This window comes from Zootoca vivipara, chromosome 8, assembly GCF_963506605.1.
Source record: "Zootoca vivipara chromosome 8, rZooViv1.1, whole genome shotgun sequence".
Lineage (NCBI taxonomy): Eukaryota > Metazoa > Chordata > Lepidosauria > Squamata > Lacertidae > Zootoca > Zootoca vivipara.
In genome coordinates this window covers 84,914,518-84,933,544 of record NC_083283.1, presented here as the reverse complement: position 1 = coordinate 84,933,544, position 19,027 = coordinate 84,914,518, and the positions used below count along the sequence as shown (strand labels likewise).

At 43.4% G+C, this 19,027-nt stretch overlaps 1 protein-coding gene across 5 annotated transcripts in view; it reads left to right on the top strand.

Moving 5' to 3' along the window:
• Positions 1-19,027, top strand: part of CXXC5 (CXXC finger protein 5) — a 77,139-nt gene that overhangs the window by 26,950 nt on the left and 31,162 nt on the right. For 3 of the 5 annotated variants that reach the window (XM_035103422.2, XM_060278141.1, XM_060278139.1), the window contains exon 2: positions 16,808-16,906. The exons of 1 other annotated variant lie outside the window; for it this stretch is intronic. The gene's annotated coding sequence lies outside the window, so the exon portion shown is untranslated. Of the gene's footprint in view, positions 1-10,786; positions 16,907-19,027 lie in introns of those variants that run through there. One more of the 5 variants, XM_060278140.1, reaches the window with a different exon arrangement.

Genomic DNA, 19,027 nt, shown 5'->3' with positions numbered 1-19,027 from the left:
ATATTATTTACAGTTTAGATAGTCAACTTTAAATTATGCCTCTGGCTTGAATCTTTCCAGAGAGACAGATCAGAGCAAGCTTCAGAAAGGGAAAATTTCCCCGAGCAGTTGCTGAAGAAAGGTGGTAGAATGAGGGCAGTAAAAATGATGGATGCATCTGGCTGGTTCTGTTAGGTAGTCACATGGTGTAATTTGTAGGTCATGGGTTTTAATCGGCCCGCCTTCCCTTACTGCTGTGCTATAAGTCATAGACTGTATGACTATCAGTGAGTGCGAATGTGGACTGGGTTGTGACATTTGCACGTCGATGACCCGTCACCCGCGTGGAGTAAATAAGACACAAGGACATGTGATTTTAGGTTAATGGGTAAATAAAGGCCACAACTTTATTGGTTATAGAAGGTGAGTGGTATTGGTTTAGGCATTGAACGGGAACACAACACGTGTCTCCACCCTACCAGTGTGGAGACACTTAAAGGTTAACGAACAGTGGGAGGAGCTTGTTGATGCAAATACTACTGGAAGCTTCCTCTGATGTCACCGGGGGTCGTTTCATGGAATCAGTAGTGTGTTGACTTGAGATGCTAATAATTACATGGATTCTCCCAGATAGTGTGTTTAGCCAAAGGTGAATAACTTGTATCCTAACTGTAGGAAAGTAATTTTTTGTTCTTCCCTCAGTCAGCTAAAAAAGCCAATGTGATTCTGGGCTGCATCAATAGGAGTATAGCATCTAGATCAGGCATCCCCAAACTTCGGCCCTCCAGATGTTTTGGACTACAATTCCCATCATCCCTGACTACTGGTCCTGTTAGCTAGGGATCACGGGAGTTGTAGGCCAAAACATCTGGAGGGCCGCAGTTTGGGGATGCCTGATCTAGATCAAGGGAAGTAATAGTACCACTGTATTCCACTCTGGTCAAGAAGGATACTGACAAGCTGGAACGTGTCCAGAGGAGGGCAACCAAAATGGTCAAAGGCCTGGAAACGATGCCTTATGAGGAACGGCTTAGGGCAGGCATCCCCAAACTTCGGCCCTCCAGATGTTTTGGACTACAATTCCCAACATCCCTGACCACTGGTCCTGTTAGCTAGGGATCATGGGAGTTGTAGGCCAAAACATCTGGAGGGCCGCAGTTTGGGGATGCCTGGCTTAGGGAGCTGGGTATGTTTAGCCTGGAGAAGAGAAGGTTAAGGGGTGATATGACAGCCATGTTCAAATATATAAAAGGATGTCATATAGAGGAGGGAGAAAGGTTGTTTTCTGCTGCTCCAGAGAAGCGAACACGGAGCAATGGATTCAAACTACAAGAAAGAAGATTCCACCTAAACATTAGGTAGAACTTCCTGACAGTAAGAGCTGTTCGGCAGTGGAATTTGCTGCCAAGGAGTGTGGTGGAATCTCCTTCTTTGGAGGTCTTTAAGCAGAGGCTCGACAGCCATCTGTCAGGAATGCTTTGATGGTGTTTCCTGCTTGGCAGGGGGTTGGACTGGATGGCCCTTGTGGTCTCTTCCAACTCTATGATTCTATGATTGTTGCCTTTCCCATTGTTGCCTTTCACCTGTGGAGGTCCAAGTAGATTCCAGCTAAGGATCCGCTGCTTGTCAGTCTTGTTCCTTGAATTGACCCAGCAGGATTGAGAGGGTTGTGTTCCAGACTCCATCTATTACTCCGAATCCACAGAGTATTGTAGAACTGGAATGGTGGGGTTTGTTTTAGGAGTGTGCTTATCCTGTTGCTGTTGTGCCTGTTCTTTTTGGAAACCTTTGACCTAGTAAGTGTCGCTTCTGTGAATGACTGCAACTACTGGCCAGGGGTATCACTCTGCTTTACTTTCTTCAGCTATAATCTGATAACCAGAAGTATGCAAAGCATTCCAAATGCAGGCTCACAGTTTGACTCCTCAGGAAAGGTTTTCTTCCCTATTGCTATTTATACAGTACTTGTTTCTCCCTGTGTTACAATTACAAAATGAGTTGTGTCTTACATTAGTCTTGCCTTTTTAAAGTGCATATTCAGTGACTTGGTGTGCAAATCAGGCAAAGCATGTGCCCTGAAGCATTTCTGATGTCAGGCATTGCAACATTATAGAGCTGCACATTTAGAAAAAAACAACAGCAGCCAACTTTCACAGTGATCTCTAAACCAGGAGTGAAAAAAATAGCTGTTTGTAGCCAGTTGCATGTTTTTTGTTTTTTGTTTTACTGTAGGTATATTTCACAAAAGCTGCTTTCTAGTTTTTCAAAGACCACAAATGACTAATGGGGTTTGTGTGCCTATGTGTAGAACAATGTTACAGACCAGTAACCTTTGTGAATTTATTTTGAAGGCACAAATAATAAACTCAGGTGGAGCCTTGTGGGCTTCCAGGGGTTGGGGTGAGAGAGTGCTATGGGTCCTGCTTGCATCTGGCTGGCTACTCTTAGAACAGGATGTGGGTCTAGATGGGTCCTTGGCCTCATCCAGCATACTCTTCATATGTTCTTATGAGTTGCATCTCAGTATCTTGGTCAACTGGGACGATTGTAGTATGTAGAGTGAGTGGAAGTTCTGCAGATCAGCCAAACACACAAACATATTTGGACCCATTATAGCAGTGATGGTGAACTTTGGCACTCCAGATGTTTTGGGACTACAACTCCCATCATCCCTGACCACTGGTCCTGTTAGCTAGGGATGATGGGAATTGTAGTTCCAAAACATCTGGAGTGCCAAGGTTCGCCATCACTGCATTATAGTGTACAGAAGAGGCATTCAGCATTGAGAAGTGTTTGGTTCTTACTGGATTTAAGTGTCGAGAATCATCAGTGTTACATTTTATAACATCTGTTCCGTTCTGCTCTCTTCATCCTTCACATTTTGGCTATCTGCAGAGTCCGAATAGCTTGAAAGTCTATTGGCTTCCATTGCCTTGTGTGCTAGCTGTTCTCTTTTTCGTTTCTCTATTGAATTAAGAATAAAGTGTGCATGCACACGAAAGCTCATACATATGACAAACTTAGTTGGTCTCTAAGGTGCTACTGGAAGGAATTTTTTTTATTTTTTGTAAAGAATAAACATGCTCACTGGGTCTTTTTTTTGCTGTACTATTTAGGAATGATCATGTTCCATACATCTACGTCCTTAGTAAACACAATCCTTACATACACTTTGCGTTTTGGTCTCCTCTCTAAACAATTAGCACTCAGATGGCTCTTAGGATTTGGGTGCACTCTGAATAACCATGCATACAAAGACATTTCTGACCACCATTTACTTGAAACCAAGTCCCAGTTTGAGTTTGACCAAACTGTGTGAGGCAGTGCAAGACAGGAGTGCCTGGCGTGCTCTGGTCCATGGGGTCACGAAGAGTCGGACACGACTAAACGACTAAACAACAACAACAAGTCCCATTGTCTTCAGTGGGGAGTACTTCTAGGTCAGTGTGGATAGGATTGTAGCCTTACTGACTTTCTATGGTGCTGCATCGAAATACTTCTCTGGTACATGCAATTCCCATTGATGAAGCTCTGATGCCATTTGGAAAAACATCTTTCTGATTTGTTAGACATGTGTGCCCTCTCAGCAGTCAATTAATACAATCACTGCTTCTGTACAGGTCTTATTTGTGATTATCCCTGGGGAGGCATATCTGGGGATTCTTGTTTGGGAGGAAACCACATGAACACAACCAAACCTCTTAAAGAAAAGAGGCAAACTGGTTGCAGATCACTGCTTTTAAAAGTTTGTTCCATTGAGAACCACTGCTTTGGCTTCTTTGTTATTTACAACCACACATTGTCTTACCCTACACCCATATAGTGGGGAAACAACTTGAACCGTTTCCCAGCAGCTTTCCATTTTGGTTCCATGCATTTGCCATCCCTCTGGTGTTTGAAGTTCTCACTGGAGCCACTTGCACTGCTGAAGAGACAAGCTACTTTTCAATTTAAAGTATTCTAAAAGCAGCATGTCTATTTTTCCTTTGTTGCTTTCATCATAGCCCACAAGTGCACCAAAGACTATGGCATAGTGTAAGACATACCCTTGATGAAGATTAAAGGAACAGTGGAGGCTGCACAAAGTCCTATTGAGCTTAAGATTTTGTTGAAGACTCTCTGCAGTTCCCACCTCTGACTTGTAAGCAGTCTTCCTGAGTGAGCTCCTTTTGACATGCAGACAGCACTTAACACACTGTGGCCAGTCTAGCCAGCCTTCTCACAAAACTCCCTGACCTGCCACAGACAAACAATTTCTCCAGAAGTTGGGCATCGCCACCAACAGATCCTCATAAGAACCTCTTCATGATAGACTGCTCATATTAGTATTTTTTTAAAAATGACAACTGGCCGGCTCTGAATTGGAAATTTAGGCATGCATGAAGTCTCATTGGGATGCTGCTGCAGTGTTGGTCATTGTAGTCCAACTGCTGTCTTCAATTACTACAGATTCTAGTTTGGCGGAAGGATGTATATACCCTGGGCTCCTTCACAGCTTGCCAGCCATTCTTAAAATCCAGGAATTTGTTCATAAAAAGTGCCACGAATGGAAAGCTCTTCAGAATCTACCAGGGTGGTTTTTATTCAGCCAAGTGCTACTACACAGAGGTGGCCCGTTGAAATTAATGAGCCTAAATTAGTAGTGCCCATTAACATCAATGGGTGTACTCTGAGTAGCCACCATATGAAAATAGCTGCACCCTTCCCATTCTGCCACATCAGCAGCAAATGGAGAAAGCTGACAATAAATCGGATAATACTGCGTCCACTAATATCAGAAAGGTATCTTGCTGGCTTCTTCAAGTTTGGACCAATAATGCAATTTTGTGTGGCTTTGTAATGTGGATGTCTGTATGGATGGAATAGTGAGCTAAGTGCTCTAAAGAGAATGCTCTGAACCATCTTAGAGAGCGCTGAGGAGGAGACTTGTCTCCTTTACTTCAGGCTAAGCCCAAGTAATTGTAATGCAGCTCTGGGCTTCTTGGGAATGCTGACATTGAACATGCTCATTGTTTTCAAAAGATCACGGTCCCTGCAGTTACTGGAGTGTATATGAGCTGTTCTCTACGACTGTTCAGTGACTAGTCTGTCGTTTTCTTGCATGTACTGTATATATTTTATGCCCAACAGCTCCCTTCCCACTTTTCTGTATCCAGTGGTACCTTGGTTTACGAACTTAATCCGTTCCATTCCGGAAGTCCGTTGAGACTCCTTCGGGTAGTGATAAAGCGGGATGTCAAATCCAAACTCCTCCTCTTCTTCTTCTTCTTCTTCTTCTTCTTCTTCTTCTTCTTCTTCTTCTTCTTCTTCTTCTTCTTCTTCTTCTTCTTCTTCTTCTTCTTCTTAAACCAAAGTGTTCTTAAACCAAGGCGTGCTTTCCCATAGCAGCGGGGGACTCAATTTACAAATGGAACACACTCAACAGGAAGTGGAACATGGTTTGCTTCCAAGCAAAGTTCACAAACCAAAACACCTATTTCCGGGTTTGCAGCGTACTTAATCCAAGTTGTTCATAAACTAAGCTGTTCTTAAACCAGGGTACCACTGTATTGAGTTACCGTCCTGTGTATTGTGCATATCGAATGCTCCCTGCTTGCTTACCTGTGTGGAATGCTAGTCCTTCCACCCAGTTTGCAGGAGTCCTGGGGACATTCTTGTTCACTTTTGTGTCTCAGGACTTCAAGATCTGTAAGCCTTGCAGAGGGGATGGTCTACTCCTCCACCCGTGGGCCAACTTTGACAGATGGACCTGTCAATCGCTTGACAGTACAATGACGCCAAGCGGCTCATTTTCCTTGACCTCATGGTTTTTACGGCAAGTGCACAACCCTTTGCAACCACTGATGATCAGGTGATCATTGGCACTTTCAACCCCCTTGCAGGAGCTTCCATGGTATGTGGAAAGCACAGGGGTTTCCAGTTGCTCACAACTGGGTGATGTTGGTGCTTGAAAGAGCTGTGCTGCTCCTCAGCTGCACTAGGGAGTTCTTGATGTGCAGCCAATTTCAGTGGAACTCACAGTTGACTCTAGGCAGCTAAGAACATGGCTTCATAATGGGGCTTGCTAACAAGCAAGCCCCGTTACGAAGCCATGTTCTTACCTGCCTCATAGCTGATATCAGCAGGTGTGGGCAGGGCCGGCCTCCCATGAGGCAAGGTGAGGCAACTGCCTCATGCGGCAGGACCCACAGGTACATCAGATCCCAGTGTGGATCTTTATTCCGTACTTGTAGATCTTCACTCATTTTGTGCTTTGCCTCAGGTGCCAAACTGCATTGGGCCGGCTCTGGGTGTGGCGCAGGTGGGTGTGGTTTGGAGAAAGCAGCTTCTTAGGACAAATTGCAACCCATGCAGGCCGTCATTGGGTCTACAGGATGGAGCTTCTCCATCCTGCCTTACAGAAAAATCAGTGTTCACAAGTGTTGGAAGAGCACATTGATCTCAAGCCAGGCTGTTTGTGCAAAGTCCCTTTTCACCAGAGTTCCCCCTTGTGCGCTCTAGGCATGAGGCCAGAGAGGTAGCCCAACACAGTCTCACTTGCTATTTTTTAACATGTTTATTTACTTATTGATTACCTGCAATTTGGTTTACCTGTCTGGGATTTATATACAGTATTGCAGGCTGAGCTGTGACCAACTACAGAGTTTGCATTAAGTAAATGGCTTTACTAGTGCTGCTTTTATTACCTGTATTTTACTAGATTTGTGTTTAATATTGTTTCAATTCTATTAAGAGTTGTATTACTTTTTGACAATTATCTTTTATATGCTTTTAGGTTTTTGTATTTGAGTACTGCTGCTTTAATTTGTGTGAGCCTCTTTGAGTCCCAACCTGGAGAAAAGGTGGGATATAAATAAATGTAATAATAATAATAATAATAATAATAATAATAATAATAATAATAATAATTTGATGAAATCTTAAGCTGCATGGAAACCGATGAAGACGTTATTTTGGGCTCTGAAGGGAAATAATTTATGTGATTCTTCTTTGCTGGAGTCACGTTATGCTCTCCCTGGGGACAGGACTGTTATGTGAGGGCACTGAGATTACCAACCTACTTCTTTCTCTGCCCACTGAGATTACCAACCTACTCCTTTCCCAGCTCTGCCCAAGTCTGGCTCCCCTGCTAATGGAGGTGTGCCAGGGTTACATTGGCATAATCCTGGTGGCACTAGTGTGGCTCCCCAATGCCAGCATATTCAAGGTACTCCAGTGCACAAGCAATTTTGTTGGCATTGCGTATTACCAGGTTTCATTTTCTTGCTCAGAGCATTGCTGCAGTTCCTAATACCCCCAGGCAGAGCTGCCTGAGGTCTGGCATGATACAGGTGGGATTGGGGGGGGGGGAGAGGGAACTTTCCTTTTCGGCCCCCTCTTAATGTTCAGGATTAGAGAGGCAGTCACGGCAGCCTAGTTTTGTGAAGAGGGATGCAATGCTGTGCCAGAAACCCACCCAGATAATTCTGTCTCCTGCTTTATCATCGCCATCCTTGCTTCATTCTTTCTTATTTTCACATCACACTAAATGTAACCGACAGATTAACACAATACTAGTAAATCATTATTCTGTAAATTACCCTAACATGAAACATGCATAATGCCCAAATCAATCACTTAATATAAAGGTCTGATAAAGTCTTTTTGAGTCCAAACCATATACTGTATATATTGAATATTTGGCCCAAAGTGAATCTGTGCGGAAACAATGGTACAGCCAAACAGAAAAGTCTGTAGTACATATAAAGGTTCATAAAGTCCAGTACCATCTAAACATAGGATATGGCAATTCCATGAGGTAACCAATCGTAGCCTGTTGATGTTACGTGGAGTTCAGTATCAATCCAAACAGAAGAAATGATAATTCCACGAAGTAGTAAAAAAGAAGGACAAGGATATCCGGATTGATCTATCCCTTTGTTTTTTTGTCATTCTTTGTTATGTCATGGTTTATTTATATGCTGCATTTTGGCCCAAAGCTTATCCCCCCAAGTGTCAAACAACTTTAGAAGAGTGGTCTCTGGCTTTCCTGTAGTTCTGGTCAAGGGGCTGAAGTAACACCCCCACTCTTGGTTGTGGAAACACAACAATGTCACAGAGTCAATTTTGCTCACTCCTTTCTGTTCTATTGAATCTGGTCTTTGGTTTGGCAGTACTTAACCTGGTGTGTTCTCAAAAAATAAATTCTGGAACAAACTTATTCTTAGGCAATTTTTTTTCTTGGAAGAGTGGGAAATGTCTGCACTGTTTCTCTTCTTCAGCTCCCTTGTCTGCAAAACAAAAGGGGTGGTTAAAATGTGTTAAAAGGTAGTTAATCTGGCATGTGTCAACAATAAACAAAAAAATTTCCCCTTCATTTTACTTGAAAGCACTGAGTACTTTTAAAGTTGCCCATGTGATAATTCATTTAAGATTACCATGAAGAGTCATTTTCAGTGTAGAAGATGTGAGGCACAAGCAAAACTCATTTTCTTTTACTGCAGTTGTTCTTATTAACGGGTTTGGTGATTAGAAAGTATTTTGACTTTTGTCTACAGATCCTCCTGTTTTTTCCTGCATTGCTTTGATGGATTTCTGAAACGTTTAATATTTGCATTCCTGAGCTGCTGACAATTTCAGGCCCAATCCTCACTAACACAGAATTTCTTGCGCTCTCAAGGGTTTTGCTCATGATGCCACTTAGTTGTTTGTCAAGTCTGCTTTCAATCTTGGGCTGCTGGTAGCAGAGGGACTCTGGAGCAGCCGTGGTTTCACCTGTGATATACTGCCAGGTGAAGCTACCATTGCTCTGCCCCTCATATCTCAGATGAAGGAGCAAGCTGTAATGAATGTTGGGCCAATACAGCTTGTTCCTCCCTCAGCTTCTTTAAACTGCTCCTGCCCCCCAGCTGAGTGATCCCCCGTGTGGTTTAAGGCTCAGCTGGGAGGCAGGATCCTTTCCAACCCCCAGCTGAGCAGAGCAAACAAGCTGCATTGTCCTGGCCTGCATTGTCTTGGTGTGAAATGGGCTACTTTCCAATCTTATGATATGAAAGCCACTGACAGGTTGCATATTTTTTGTTAGATAATCAACCACGTTACACCTGAATTCTTTCAAAATTCTCAGGAGTATATCATCCATACCTGGTTTTTTGTTTTATCAGTTTTTCTGTAGAACACCAACTCTTGTTACTTCCTTTATTCTACTGCACGGGTGTCAAACACAAGGCCTGGGGGCCAAATCCGGCCCACCAGACCTCGTCATGTGGCCCGCCGAGCGCCCCAGCCAGCGGGACCCAGCAGCGGGACCTTGCTGCTGAAGCGCCGCGCCCACAAAGCGTCGACAAACAGCTGGGGCCGGGGGGGGTGTAGAAAGGCGGCCAGAGCAGTGCTGCGTGGAGCGCCCCGAGCCACAGCAGGAGAAGGAGGAGGCAGCTTGCCAGGTCAGCGCCCGGCAGCACCGCACGGAGAGTCCCGAGCCGCTGCGATGCAGCAGTGCTCTGTAGCACTTTGAATCCTCCTCCTCCTGCCATGGCTCGGCGCCTGGAAACGGCTGCTGCTGCTGCTGCAGCAACAGCACAGACAAAGCACCCAGCAGCGCCGTGTGGAGGAGGAGGAGGATTCAAAGTGCTACAGAGCACTGCTGCGTCCCAGAGGCTCAGGACTCTCCACACGGCGCTGCCGGGCACCGACCCGGCAAGCCGCTGCCTCCTCCTCCTCTTGCCTCACCTCCTCCTCCTCTTGAACGTGAGCTCAGCAGCGGCTCAGCCTCACAAACGGCTTTACGCACTTCTCCTAAAACGGACACCCGCTGCCTCACGCTGCACGGGAAATGCTTTTTGCCCCTGGGTCCCTTTGCGCTCTTTTCTGGCGCTGAATCAAGGCAGCGACCCCCCCTTCCCTTTCTTTCTTCCTCTCTCTCGTTCTTATTCTTTCTTTCCCTCTCCTTCCTTCCTTCTTTATCTCTGTCTTCTCTCCCTCTTTCTTTTTCTTTCCTTCTTTATTCCTTCTTTCCTACTCTTCTTTCTCTCACCTCTTTCCTTCCTCTCTCCCTCCTGCTCCCTCTTTTCTTTCTTTCTTTCTTTCTTTCTTTCTTTCTTTCTTTCTTTCTTTCTTTCTTTCTTTCTTCCTTCTTTACTTCCTTCCTTTCTTCCTTCCGTCCTTCCCATCTTTCTTCCTCTCCCTCATTCTTATTCTTTCTTTCCCTCTACTTCCTTCCTTCTTTCTCCCTTTCCGTCTTCTCTCCCTCTTTCTTTTTCTTTCCTTCTTTATTCCCTTCCTTATTTCCTACTATTCTTTCTCTCCCCTCTTTCCTTCCTTCCTCTCTCCCTCCCACTCCCTCTTTTCTTCCTTCCTTCCTTCCTTCCTTCCTTCCTTCCTTCCTTCCTTCCTTCCTTCCTTCCTTCCTCCCTCCCTCCCTCCCTCCCTCCCTCCCTCCCTCCCTCCCTCCCTCCCTCCCTCTCCCTCTCCCTCTCCCTCTCCCTCTCCTCAGAAACATAGGATGCTGCTTTATACTTCTGGCCCTTAAACCCTGGAACCAGGAGAGCAGCTCCAGTGAGTCCAGCTCAGCCAGTCCCTTTGGTGAAGGGTAGTGGCTCACTGGCAGAACATCTGTCCTGCATGCAGAAGGACCCCAGCATCTCCAGGTACCAGTAGCTCTGCAAAGGTCCTGCATGAAACCCTAGCGAGCCTCCACCACCCAGTGCAGTTACCAAAAATCATTTTTCAATAAATTGTACAATAATTGTACATTTGAATATCTACTTGCCATTATTCTGACTATGTTTCTGCTTTCAGAGCTAGTTATTACTTACATTATTGCAAAAAAACAGTAATAATTGAATGCAGTGACAATAATTTATGATAATAAAGAGTGGACACATAGTCCTACAGATACAACCGGCTCTTTGAGGGTGACCAAACTGCTGATGCGGCCCCCGATGAATTTGAGTTTGACACCCCTGTTCTACTGTATATATAATTCTTCCAGTGTCCTTGTGTCAGTATGTCGCCACTATCTTTTGCTGTGAAGAATAATGCCAATAATTCATCCAGTTTCTTTGCAATCTCCCTATTTTCTTTCAATAGTTCGTTTACTCCTTTGTCATCTGGGGCTACAACAGTCTGCTTGGCTGGTTTCCTGTTCCTGATGTAGTTCTGATGTTGTTGTTGTTGTTGTAATGTTAGCAAGGACCAATACTATAGAGAGAAAATCGGGGCATCTCTGTCTAGGATGCTTTACTATATGCTGGATAGGTGATGTGCTGCTGGACCATATGGTCAGGGAGCACATCCCATAATATAGAGGTCACATCTGAAGTCGTGTGTTTCCACAACCTGTGTGCCTGACCCTCTGGTCTGGGATATGGAGCTGGCCGTTACCCATTCATCTGAGTTGAAACTGGTTGAGTAAAACAGGATGGTTTATCTTTGAATGCCTGGAAGTGTGCAATGACCATTAGCTCTATCTCCCAAAATGGAGGTCTGACAGGCCGAGAGCTGGATGTGATGTACTTTAGACTTTCTACTCCTAATCTCCTTAACCTCACCATCTGCTGCCATCACTGTTAGATGATAACAGATACAGTTTTGCCATGAGGCCCCAAACAGCACTTAAAACTGTTGCAGTCCCATAGCACTGGAAGATGCATGTGTCTAAGGTGAGATCGCATTCTGGCAAAGGACAAAGCTTTTATTTTTTATTTTTTACCGATAACTTTAAGCTAGAGTCACTGAACATCATGGATAAGTTTTTTAGCTACCAATCAGAAACATTATTTGTTAGGAAAGAAATGTAAGATCGGAGAAAGCACAATAGAATTACGTATAAAATCAAACTTAGTACAGTGGTACCTCTACTTACGAATTTAATGTGTTCTGAATGCACATTTGTAAGTCGAAAAAAATGCATTGGGAGAAAAAAATCGTAAGTAGAAGCAACCCTATCTAAAAATTCGTAAGTAGAAAAAAATCCTATCTAAACTGCATCCAAGATGGCGGACGGAACTCCATTCGTAAGTAGAAACATTCGTAAGTAGAAACATTCGTAAGTAGAGGTACCACTGTAGCCGAGTTCAAACTCCTGCCAGGGTTGTACTGTTTTTAACATAAGCTTCACCTGTAAACATTGACAAATGATAGTACTCAAATCCACTCCGTGAAAAGATCTACCTCCTGATTGAGTTACAGAGCAGGCCAGGCAAGGTTCTTTTTGATCAATTGGCAACCTTGTCTTTAACTACACTACGATGGTATTCCAGCCAAGTCTGCCTTTGGTCTTCAACCCCCAGATACATATATTCAACCTGGCATTGCTTTGCCTTTTTCTCTGCCTGGTGGGCATGACTGGTACCAAATTGTATGGGAAACTGCCCTGCTAGAAAAGTTAACCAACAAAATTAAATGAGCACAGGTACAAGTAAAAGAGGATGCCTTCACACCAGCGTGGACCCCCTTTATCACATCTACAGCTCAACAAGACAATGACCTATCCCCTCCAACAGCATACAAACAAACAAACAAACAAACAAAGGAAGGAAGGACCTACTTATGTGACCCTGACACAGAAACCACCCTGCACAGACACTATGTAATAGAATGAAAGATCAGTATCTCTCCCCTGCTCTCTCTCCCTGCCTCTTTCCCGCAACCGCATAAGATGTCTGCAACACCGAATGGAACTGAACTGTGAAAAAGACTATGAATTGAAAATGGAGATGCTATATGTACCTTTGCTATACAAGAAAATCTGTAATAAAATCCCAACGTTACACCACTGAGTTGGATTTGTGGCGCTGCAGAGGGGTTATTTTGTACTTGTTGGTGCAGCACTTTGGTTTTTTGGATGTTGAGTGATAGGCCAAGCTTTTCGTAAGCTTCTGCAAAGATATTTAGGATGGTATGGAGGTCATCCTCTGAGCGTGCCCATACTACGTTGTCATCAGCATACTGAAGCTCTATGACGGAAGTTACGGTAACCTTACTTTTTGCTTTCAGCCTGTTCAGATTGAAGAGCTTTCCATCTGTTCAATATATGATTTCTACTCCAGTGGGGAGTCTCCTGTCGACAAAGTGTAGGATTGACAAAGTGTAGGATCATGTCAATGAAAATAATGAATAGAGTTGGGGCAATAACACAACCCTGTTTAACACCTGATCCCACTGTGAATGGTTCACTTTGAGAGCCATTGTTATCTGCGATTGTTGCTGTCATATTATCATGGAGGAGCCAAATGATGTTTACAAATTTATCTGGGCAGCCAACTTTCAGAAGGACAGTCCACAGGGCATTACGATTTACAGTGTTGAAAGCCTTAGTCAGGTCAATAAACGCCATATTCAGGGGTTGGTTTTGCTCGCTGCACTTTTATTGAAGCTGCCAAGCAGTGAAAATCATGTCTACTGTCCCCCTAGAAGGCCGAAAACTGTTTTGGGATTCAGGAAGGGTCACCTCGGATATTGTTACCAGACGGTTTGCTAAGATCCTTGCAAGAATTTTGCCGGCCGCAGCTAATAGAGAGATGCCTCGATAGTTTCCACAATCAGTTCTGTCACCTTTTCTAAAAGAGGTTGATAATTTTGGCATTTCTAAAGTCTGCTGGGATTTCTTCTCTTTCCCAGATTTTTTCGATGAGCTTGTGAGGTTGTTGTGCAAGTTCAATTTTGCCCACTTTGAAGATTTTGGCAGGTATCCCATCAGGTCCACTGGCTTTGTTGTTTTTCATTTGGTTAACAGCTGTACACAACTCTCCCGGATTTGGAGATATTGCAAGCTCATCTCTAACTTGTTTTTGCGGAATTTGTGAGAGGACCTCAGCAGCTATGGGGGAGTTGTGATAAAGGAGATGTTGGTAATGTTCTTTCCAGCACAGTGCAATAGCTTCTTTATCTTTTAGAAGTTTGATACCGTTTGCTGAGCGTAGGGGTATATGCCATGATTTATTGGCCCATAGATGGTCTTTGTGGCTTTAAAGAAACTCTGTGCATCATGAGTGTCGGCTAAGTACTGGATCTCTTGAGCTTTTTTTTATCCACGAGGTGTTTTTTAGTTCTCTGGTTCTTCCTTGAACCTCAGCCTTAGTGTTGGCATAGGTTTTTTTTCTTAGTGGCAGAGTTTCTATCTCTTTGCCAGATCTGAAAGACCTTCCTTTTCTGGTCAATCATGTGTTCAGTCTCACTGTCATTCTCATCAAACCAGTCCTGGTTTTTCTTGGTTTGGTTTCCAATAGTTTTTAGCTTGGTCCAGTGTTCCTCAATGTTATCAGGGAATTCTGAAAGCAGATGGTACTTTAAGAAGCAAAGATCACCAGTGTTGAAGTAATGATTCTTCAACATGTGGATGCCTGATGATCGTCTTCCAAAGCAACTACTCTATTCTGAACTTAAAAATGGAAAGCGTAATGCTGGTGGTCAACAAAAAAGGTTTAAAGGACTGTCTCAAGGCAAATCTTTAAAAAATTAGTATAAACACTGACAAATGGGAAACACTGGCCTGCGAGCGATCCAGTTGGACACCTAAGGTGTCATGGGCTTTGAAGAAACTCGATCTCAGGACGCAAGGGAGAGACGTGCTAAGAGGAAGGCACACTTGGCAAATCCAATGTCCCCACTGTGGAAGGACGTGTGGATCCAGAATTGGCCTCCACACAGTCACTTATGGACCCATTGTTAAAACCGTGTTTATGGAAGACAATCTTACTCGGCTACGAGTGATCGCCAAAGAAGAAGAAGAAGATGCCTGGTATAAAGCATTAAAGTTACTTTCTGTAAAAAATTTTTAAATAAATCACACTGTATGGTCAAGGATATAGAATTGCTAAGAATAAGGTCACACCAAAATAGAAAAAATGCTATTACATATACAGTCATACCTTGGTTTAAGTATGCCTCGGTTTGAGTATTTTCAGTTTAAGTACTCTGTGGACCTGTCTGGAACGGATTAATCCACTTTCCATTACTTTCAATGGGAAAGTTCGCTTCAGGTTAAGTACGCTTCAGGTTAAGTACAGACTTCCGGAACCAATTGTGTTTGTAAACCGAGGTACCACTGTAGTTGAAATACATACAAATTCAATTTTTCATCAGATTAAATGAATAACATTTTTAAAACTAAAAAAAAGAAAGTTTTCTGTAGCTCACATTTCAGAACTGCCAATGGTGAATGACACAATGCCAAGTAATGTAACTGGATCAAAAAAATTCATTACTTCCACTGGCAATATCACAGTTTGACTCATTGTTTACTAGATTTTTAAATGTGGGTTGTAAAACTGGTTCTTTCATTAGAATTTACAGTTTGTAGAGAATATTTTCTGGAGAATTTTCTAGCAGAGAATATTCTTATTCTCAAGAATATTCTCATTCACAAGAATATTTTCAAATCACTAAGTGTATCTGCCACTGTTCTTAGTGTGTCCTTCCTATGCCGCTCATCTTGATCTTCGACAACTGAATGTGTGTTTTCAGGAACCCTGTGACTTACAGTTTTGAACTGTTTTTAATATTGGATTTTAATTAGTTGGTAAGCTAATCCTGGGATCCTGGGATCTAACGGAGAAGGGCAGGAAATAACAGTTGAGTAAACAATAATAATGTTATCCGCAGTACCAGCCTGCTTTGCACTAGCCTACCTGCCCGAACTGATCACCTTAATGTTGTTCCTTAAAGGCTTAGGGGCATAGTTATCCATTCCGTGAATACATTTGGTGATGTGATGCAACTTGGGGCAAATTATCATTGATTTGGATGCCATCCTGGAAGGAGTTTTCTGTGCCTGGCTCCCTGGCCCCAGGGGTGCAGACTTCTTTAAATATCTGACTCCACAAAGGCGCTCTTGCCACACCACCCGCCTGCTGTTTAGGCTTTGAAGACACTTGAACTCAGGACGCAAGGGAGAAACGTGCTAAGAGGGAGGCACGCTTGGCAAATCTACACCGTGATCAACTCCCGCCTGGAAACCAATGTCCCCACTGTAGAAGGACGTGTGGATCCAGAATTGGCCTCCACTGTCACTTACGGACCCATTGTTAAAATCGTGTTTATGGAAGACAATCTTACTCGGGTGCAAGTGATCGCCAAAGAAGAAGAAGACGTTTTAAGCTATAGTAGCATAATGTTTGTGATACTTATAAACTGGCAGTAGGTGGTGCTGTTAGTGCTGGAGCAAACAGGGGGACTTACTTGAAAATGCCCTTGCCTTCCCTGTGGTAGACAGGAAGAAGCCATTATAGTTCCTTGGATGATGTTTACATTAGAGTGGTAATGAGTTTTTCGGGGGAAATATTCTAGCAAAATCTCCTGACTTTTAATTTGCTTGCAGAAATTCAAATGCATATTCTCGTAATTTGATTTCTACCCCGACATCAGCAGTTGGGCATGCTGTGGGACTAGAATATTTTAGGAAGAAGCAAGAAGCTAGCAAGTTGATACTTAAAATATTATCTTAAAACACATTACAGTACAGTGAAAAAACAAAACAAAACCACACACATTACAGTGGTACCTTGTTTTACAAACTTAATCCACTTCGGAAGTCCGTTCTTAAACCAAGGCGTTCTTAAACCAAGGTGTGCTTTCCCATAGCAGCGGGAGCCTCAATTTACAAATGGAACACACTCAACAGGAAGCGGAACATGTTCTGCTTCCAAGGCAAAGTTCACAAGCCAAAACACCTACTTCCGGGTTTGTAGCATTCTTAATCCAAGTTGTTCATAGACTAAACTGTTCTTAAACCAAGGTACCACTCTCCTTAAAAAAGAAAGAAAGATATACCTCAAAGCCATAATTTCAGAATTCTAAAGAATTTTAAATCTGAAATGTATTAAATTTCTCATCTGTTACCTTGTTTCAGCTCTGCACTGTACAAGTAAGCAACTACAGAGAGGAGACGAGGACAAAGTGCTTGCATAAGGGGATCTTCAGTTAAGAAAGAACAGTCAACCAAAGTGTGGTAGGCAACTTTTTAAGTCTTGGTTGTTGTATGGTGGGTTACAAATCAGCAGAATGGACCTACTGGTCTCTGTGAGGCTCTGCTTGAAGCCAATGGAATGTTTGCCACTACTTTCAACAGGAGGGAGGGCGAGCGCTCAAATTCTTTTTAGCCTAACTAAGGGACACTTGGTCCGGAAATCTGATTACCATCTGCCAGCCCATCAATAACGGAGCTTAGCAAAACAGCTTCGCTCCATCTGATTACTTGGTCTAGGAATCACACAGCAGCCGCCCACCTTTCTAAGTCACCCAAGCTGGCGGGTGATGTGGAAGGAGGGGCCTGGGCTGAGGGGCCAGAAGGGGCCAGAATTTGCACGCCAAACTTCTAGCTTGTTAGTTCTCATTTCTGTAACTCAGCTTTTCCCATGGCTCTTTGTTTATTCCTTCCAAAATAAGCTACAGTGTGTGCATTTCCGCTGTGCCTTAACACTTGAGGTTTCCTAGAAGGTTTTATTTGGGTTTTAAATGCTGATTTTTTGCTTTACACTGAACCAGCATGAATGATTTTTGCCACCAAAAATGAGGAGCTGCCTACTGGCAGAGATCCTACTGGAAAGGTTTAAACACATCATCTTAATGGTTCAAACTTAGACAAAAAAGATGCTAACATAAGTTAACAGTGAATAAATGTAAAATGTGAAGATTCATACCTGAACGTCAAATCTGCAAAATTGACTTTCACTCACCATTTAAATGTTCTCATACACGTCATCCCCAAACCAGCACACAACTTTGTGCATGTCTGTGGGCTTCGGCCAGATTGGATGGCTTTAAAAGAGGATTGGACAAATTGATGAAGGATAAAGGACATCAATGGGTACTAGCCAAGACGTCCATGCTCTGCTTCCACAGTCAGGGGCAGTAATGCTGTTGCAAACTGTGTGGCAGGAGGGTAGGGCAGAGTGCCCTTGTGCTTGGCGTTTCCCATGTGTACGTCCCATTTAGCCCAGGATGCTGGACTAGACAGGCCACTGGTCTGATCCCACAGGCTCTTTTCAATTTAAGCTCACTTTTAGATATGCTGCATGTGTTTCGTCAATCTTGCTCCCAAATATTCAGGGATATCCAAGCTGGATTTATTTTGACAACTGCTTGAAAATACTGCTAACACTGGTTTGCCCAGAAAGGCTCATCAGATCATCCCTGTGCTTGTGTGGGACCTGCAAATGAAATGCACCTAGTTTCAGCTCTCATTTTTGCAAAGTAAATATGAACAAGGTTTTTCACCTGCTCCAATATGATTAATTCATTTCATGTCCACTTTTATCTTTAACTTTATTACATTATAAATGTTATAACAATCCTGCTAAGGTTTTTAAATTTCGACAGCGATCTTTAAGGTACTCTATAATTTCCCCCCATTCTTTACTAATTTTCTTCTCCTCATGGTGTCTGATCTTCATGGTCATTTTTGCCATTTTGGCATAGTCCATCATCTTGGTTATCCATTCTTCTTTGGTTGGGACTTTTCCTTCCATCCATCTCTGGGGAAAAAGCATTATTGCGGCTGTTGACGCATGCATAAACAGTCTTTTCAAATCCTTTGGTATTTCATCACCTGTTATTCCTAATAAGAAAGCCTCTGGCTTTTTGACAAAGGTTGTCTTAAAACATTTTTTCAGTTCATTATATATAATTTCCCAGAATTCTTTTGTCCACCACATGTGGTAGAATGTGTCTTCTTTTTTCTTATACTTTCAATGTAAGTTGGAAGTGTTTTTATACATTTTTGCTAATGTTATAGGAGACCCAGGTGACGCTGTGGGTTAAACCACTGAGCCTAGGGCTTGCTGATCAGAAAGTCGGTGGTTTGAATCCCCACAACGGAGTGAGCTCCCATTGCTCTGTCCCAGCTCCTGCCAACCTAGCAGTTCGAAAGCACGTCAAAATGCAAGTAGATAAATAGGAACCGCTACAGCGGGAAGGTAAACGGTGTTTCCGTGTGCTGCTCTGGTTCGCCAGAAGTGGCTTTGTCATGCTGGCCACATGACCTGGAAGCTGTACGCCGGCTCCCTCGGCCAATAATGCGAGATGAGCGCGCAACCCCAGAGTCGGTCACGACTGGACCTAATGGTCAGGG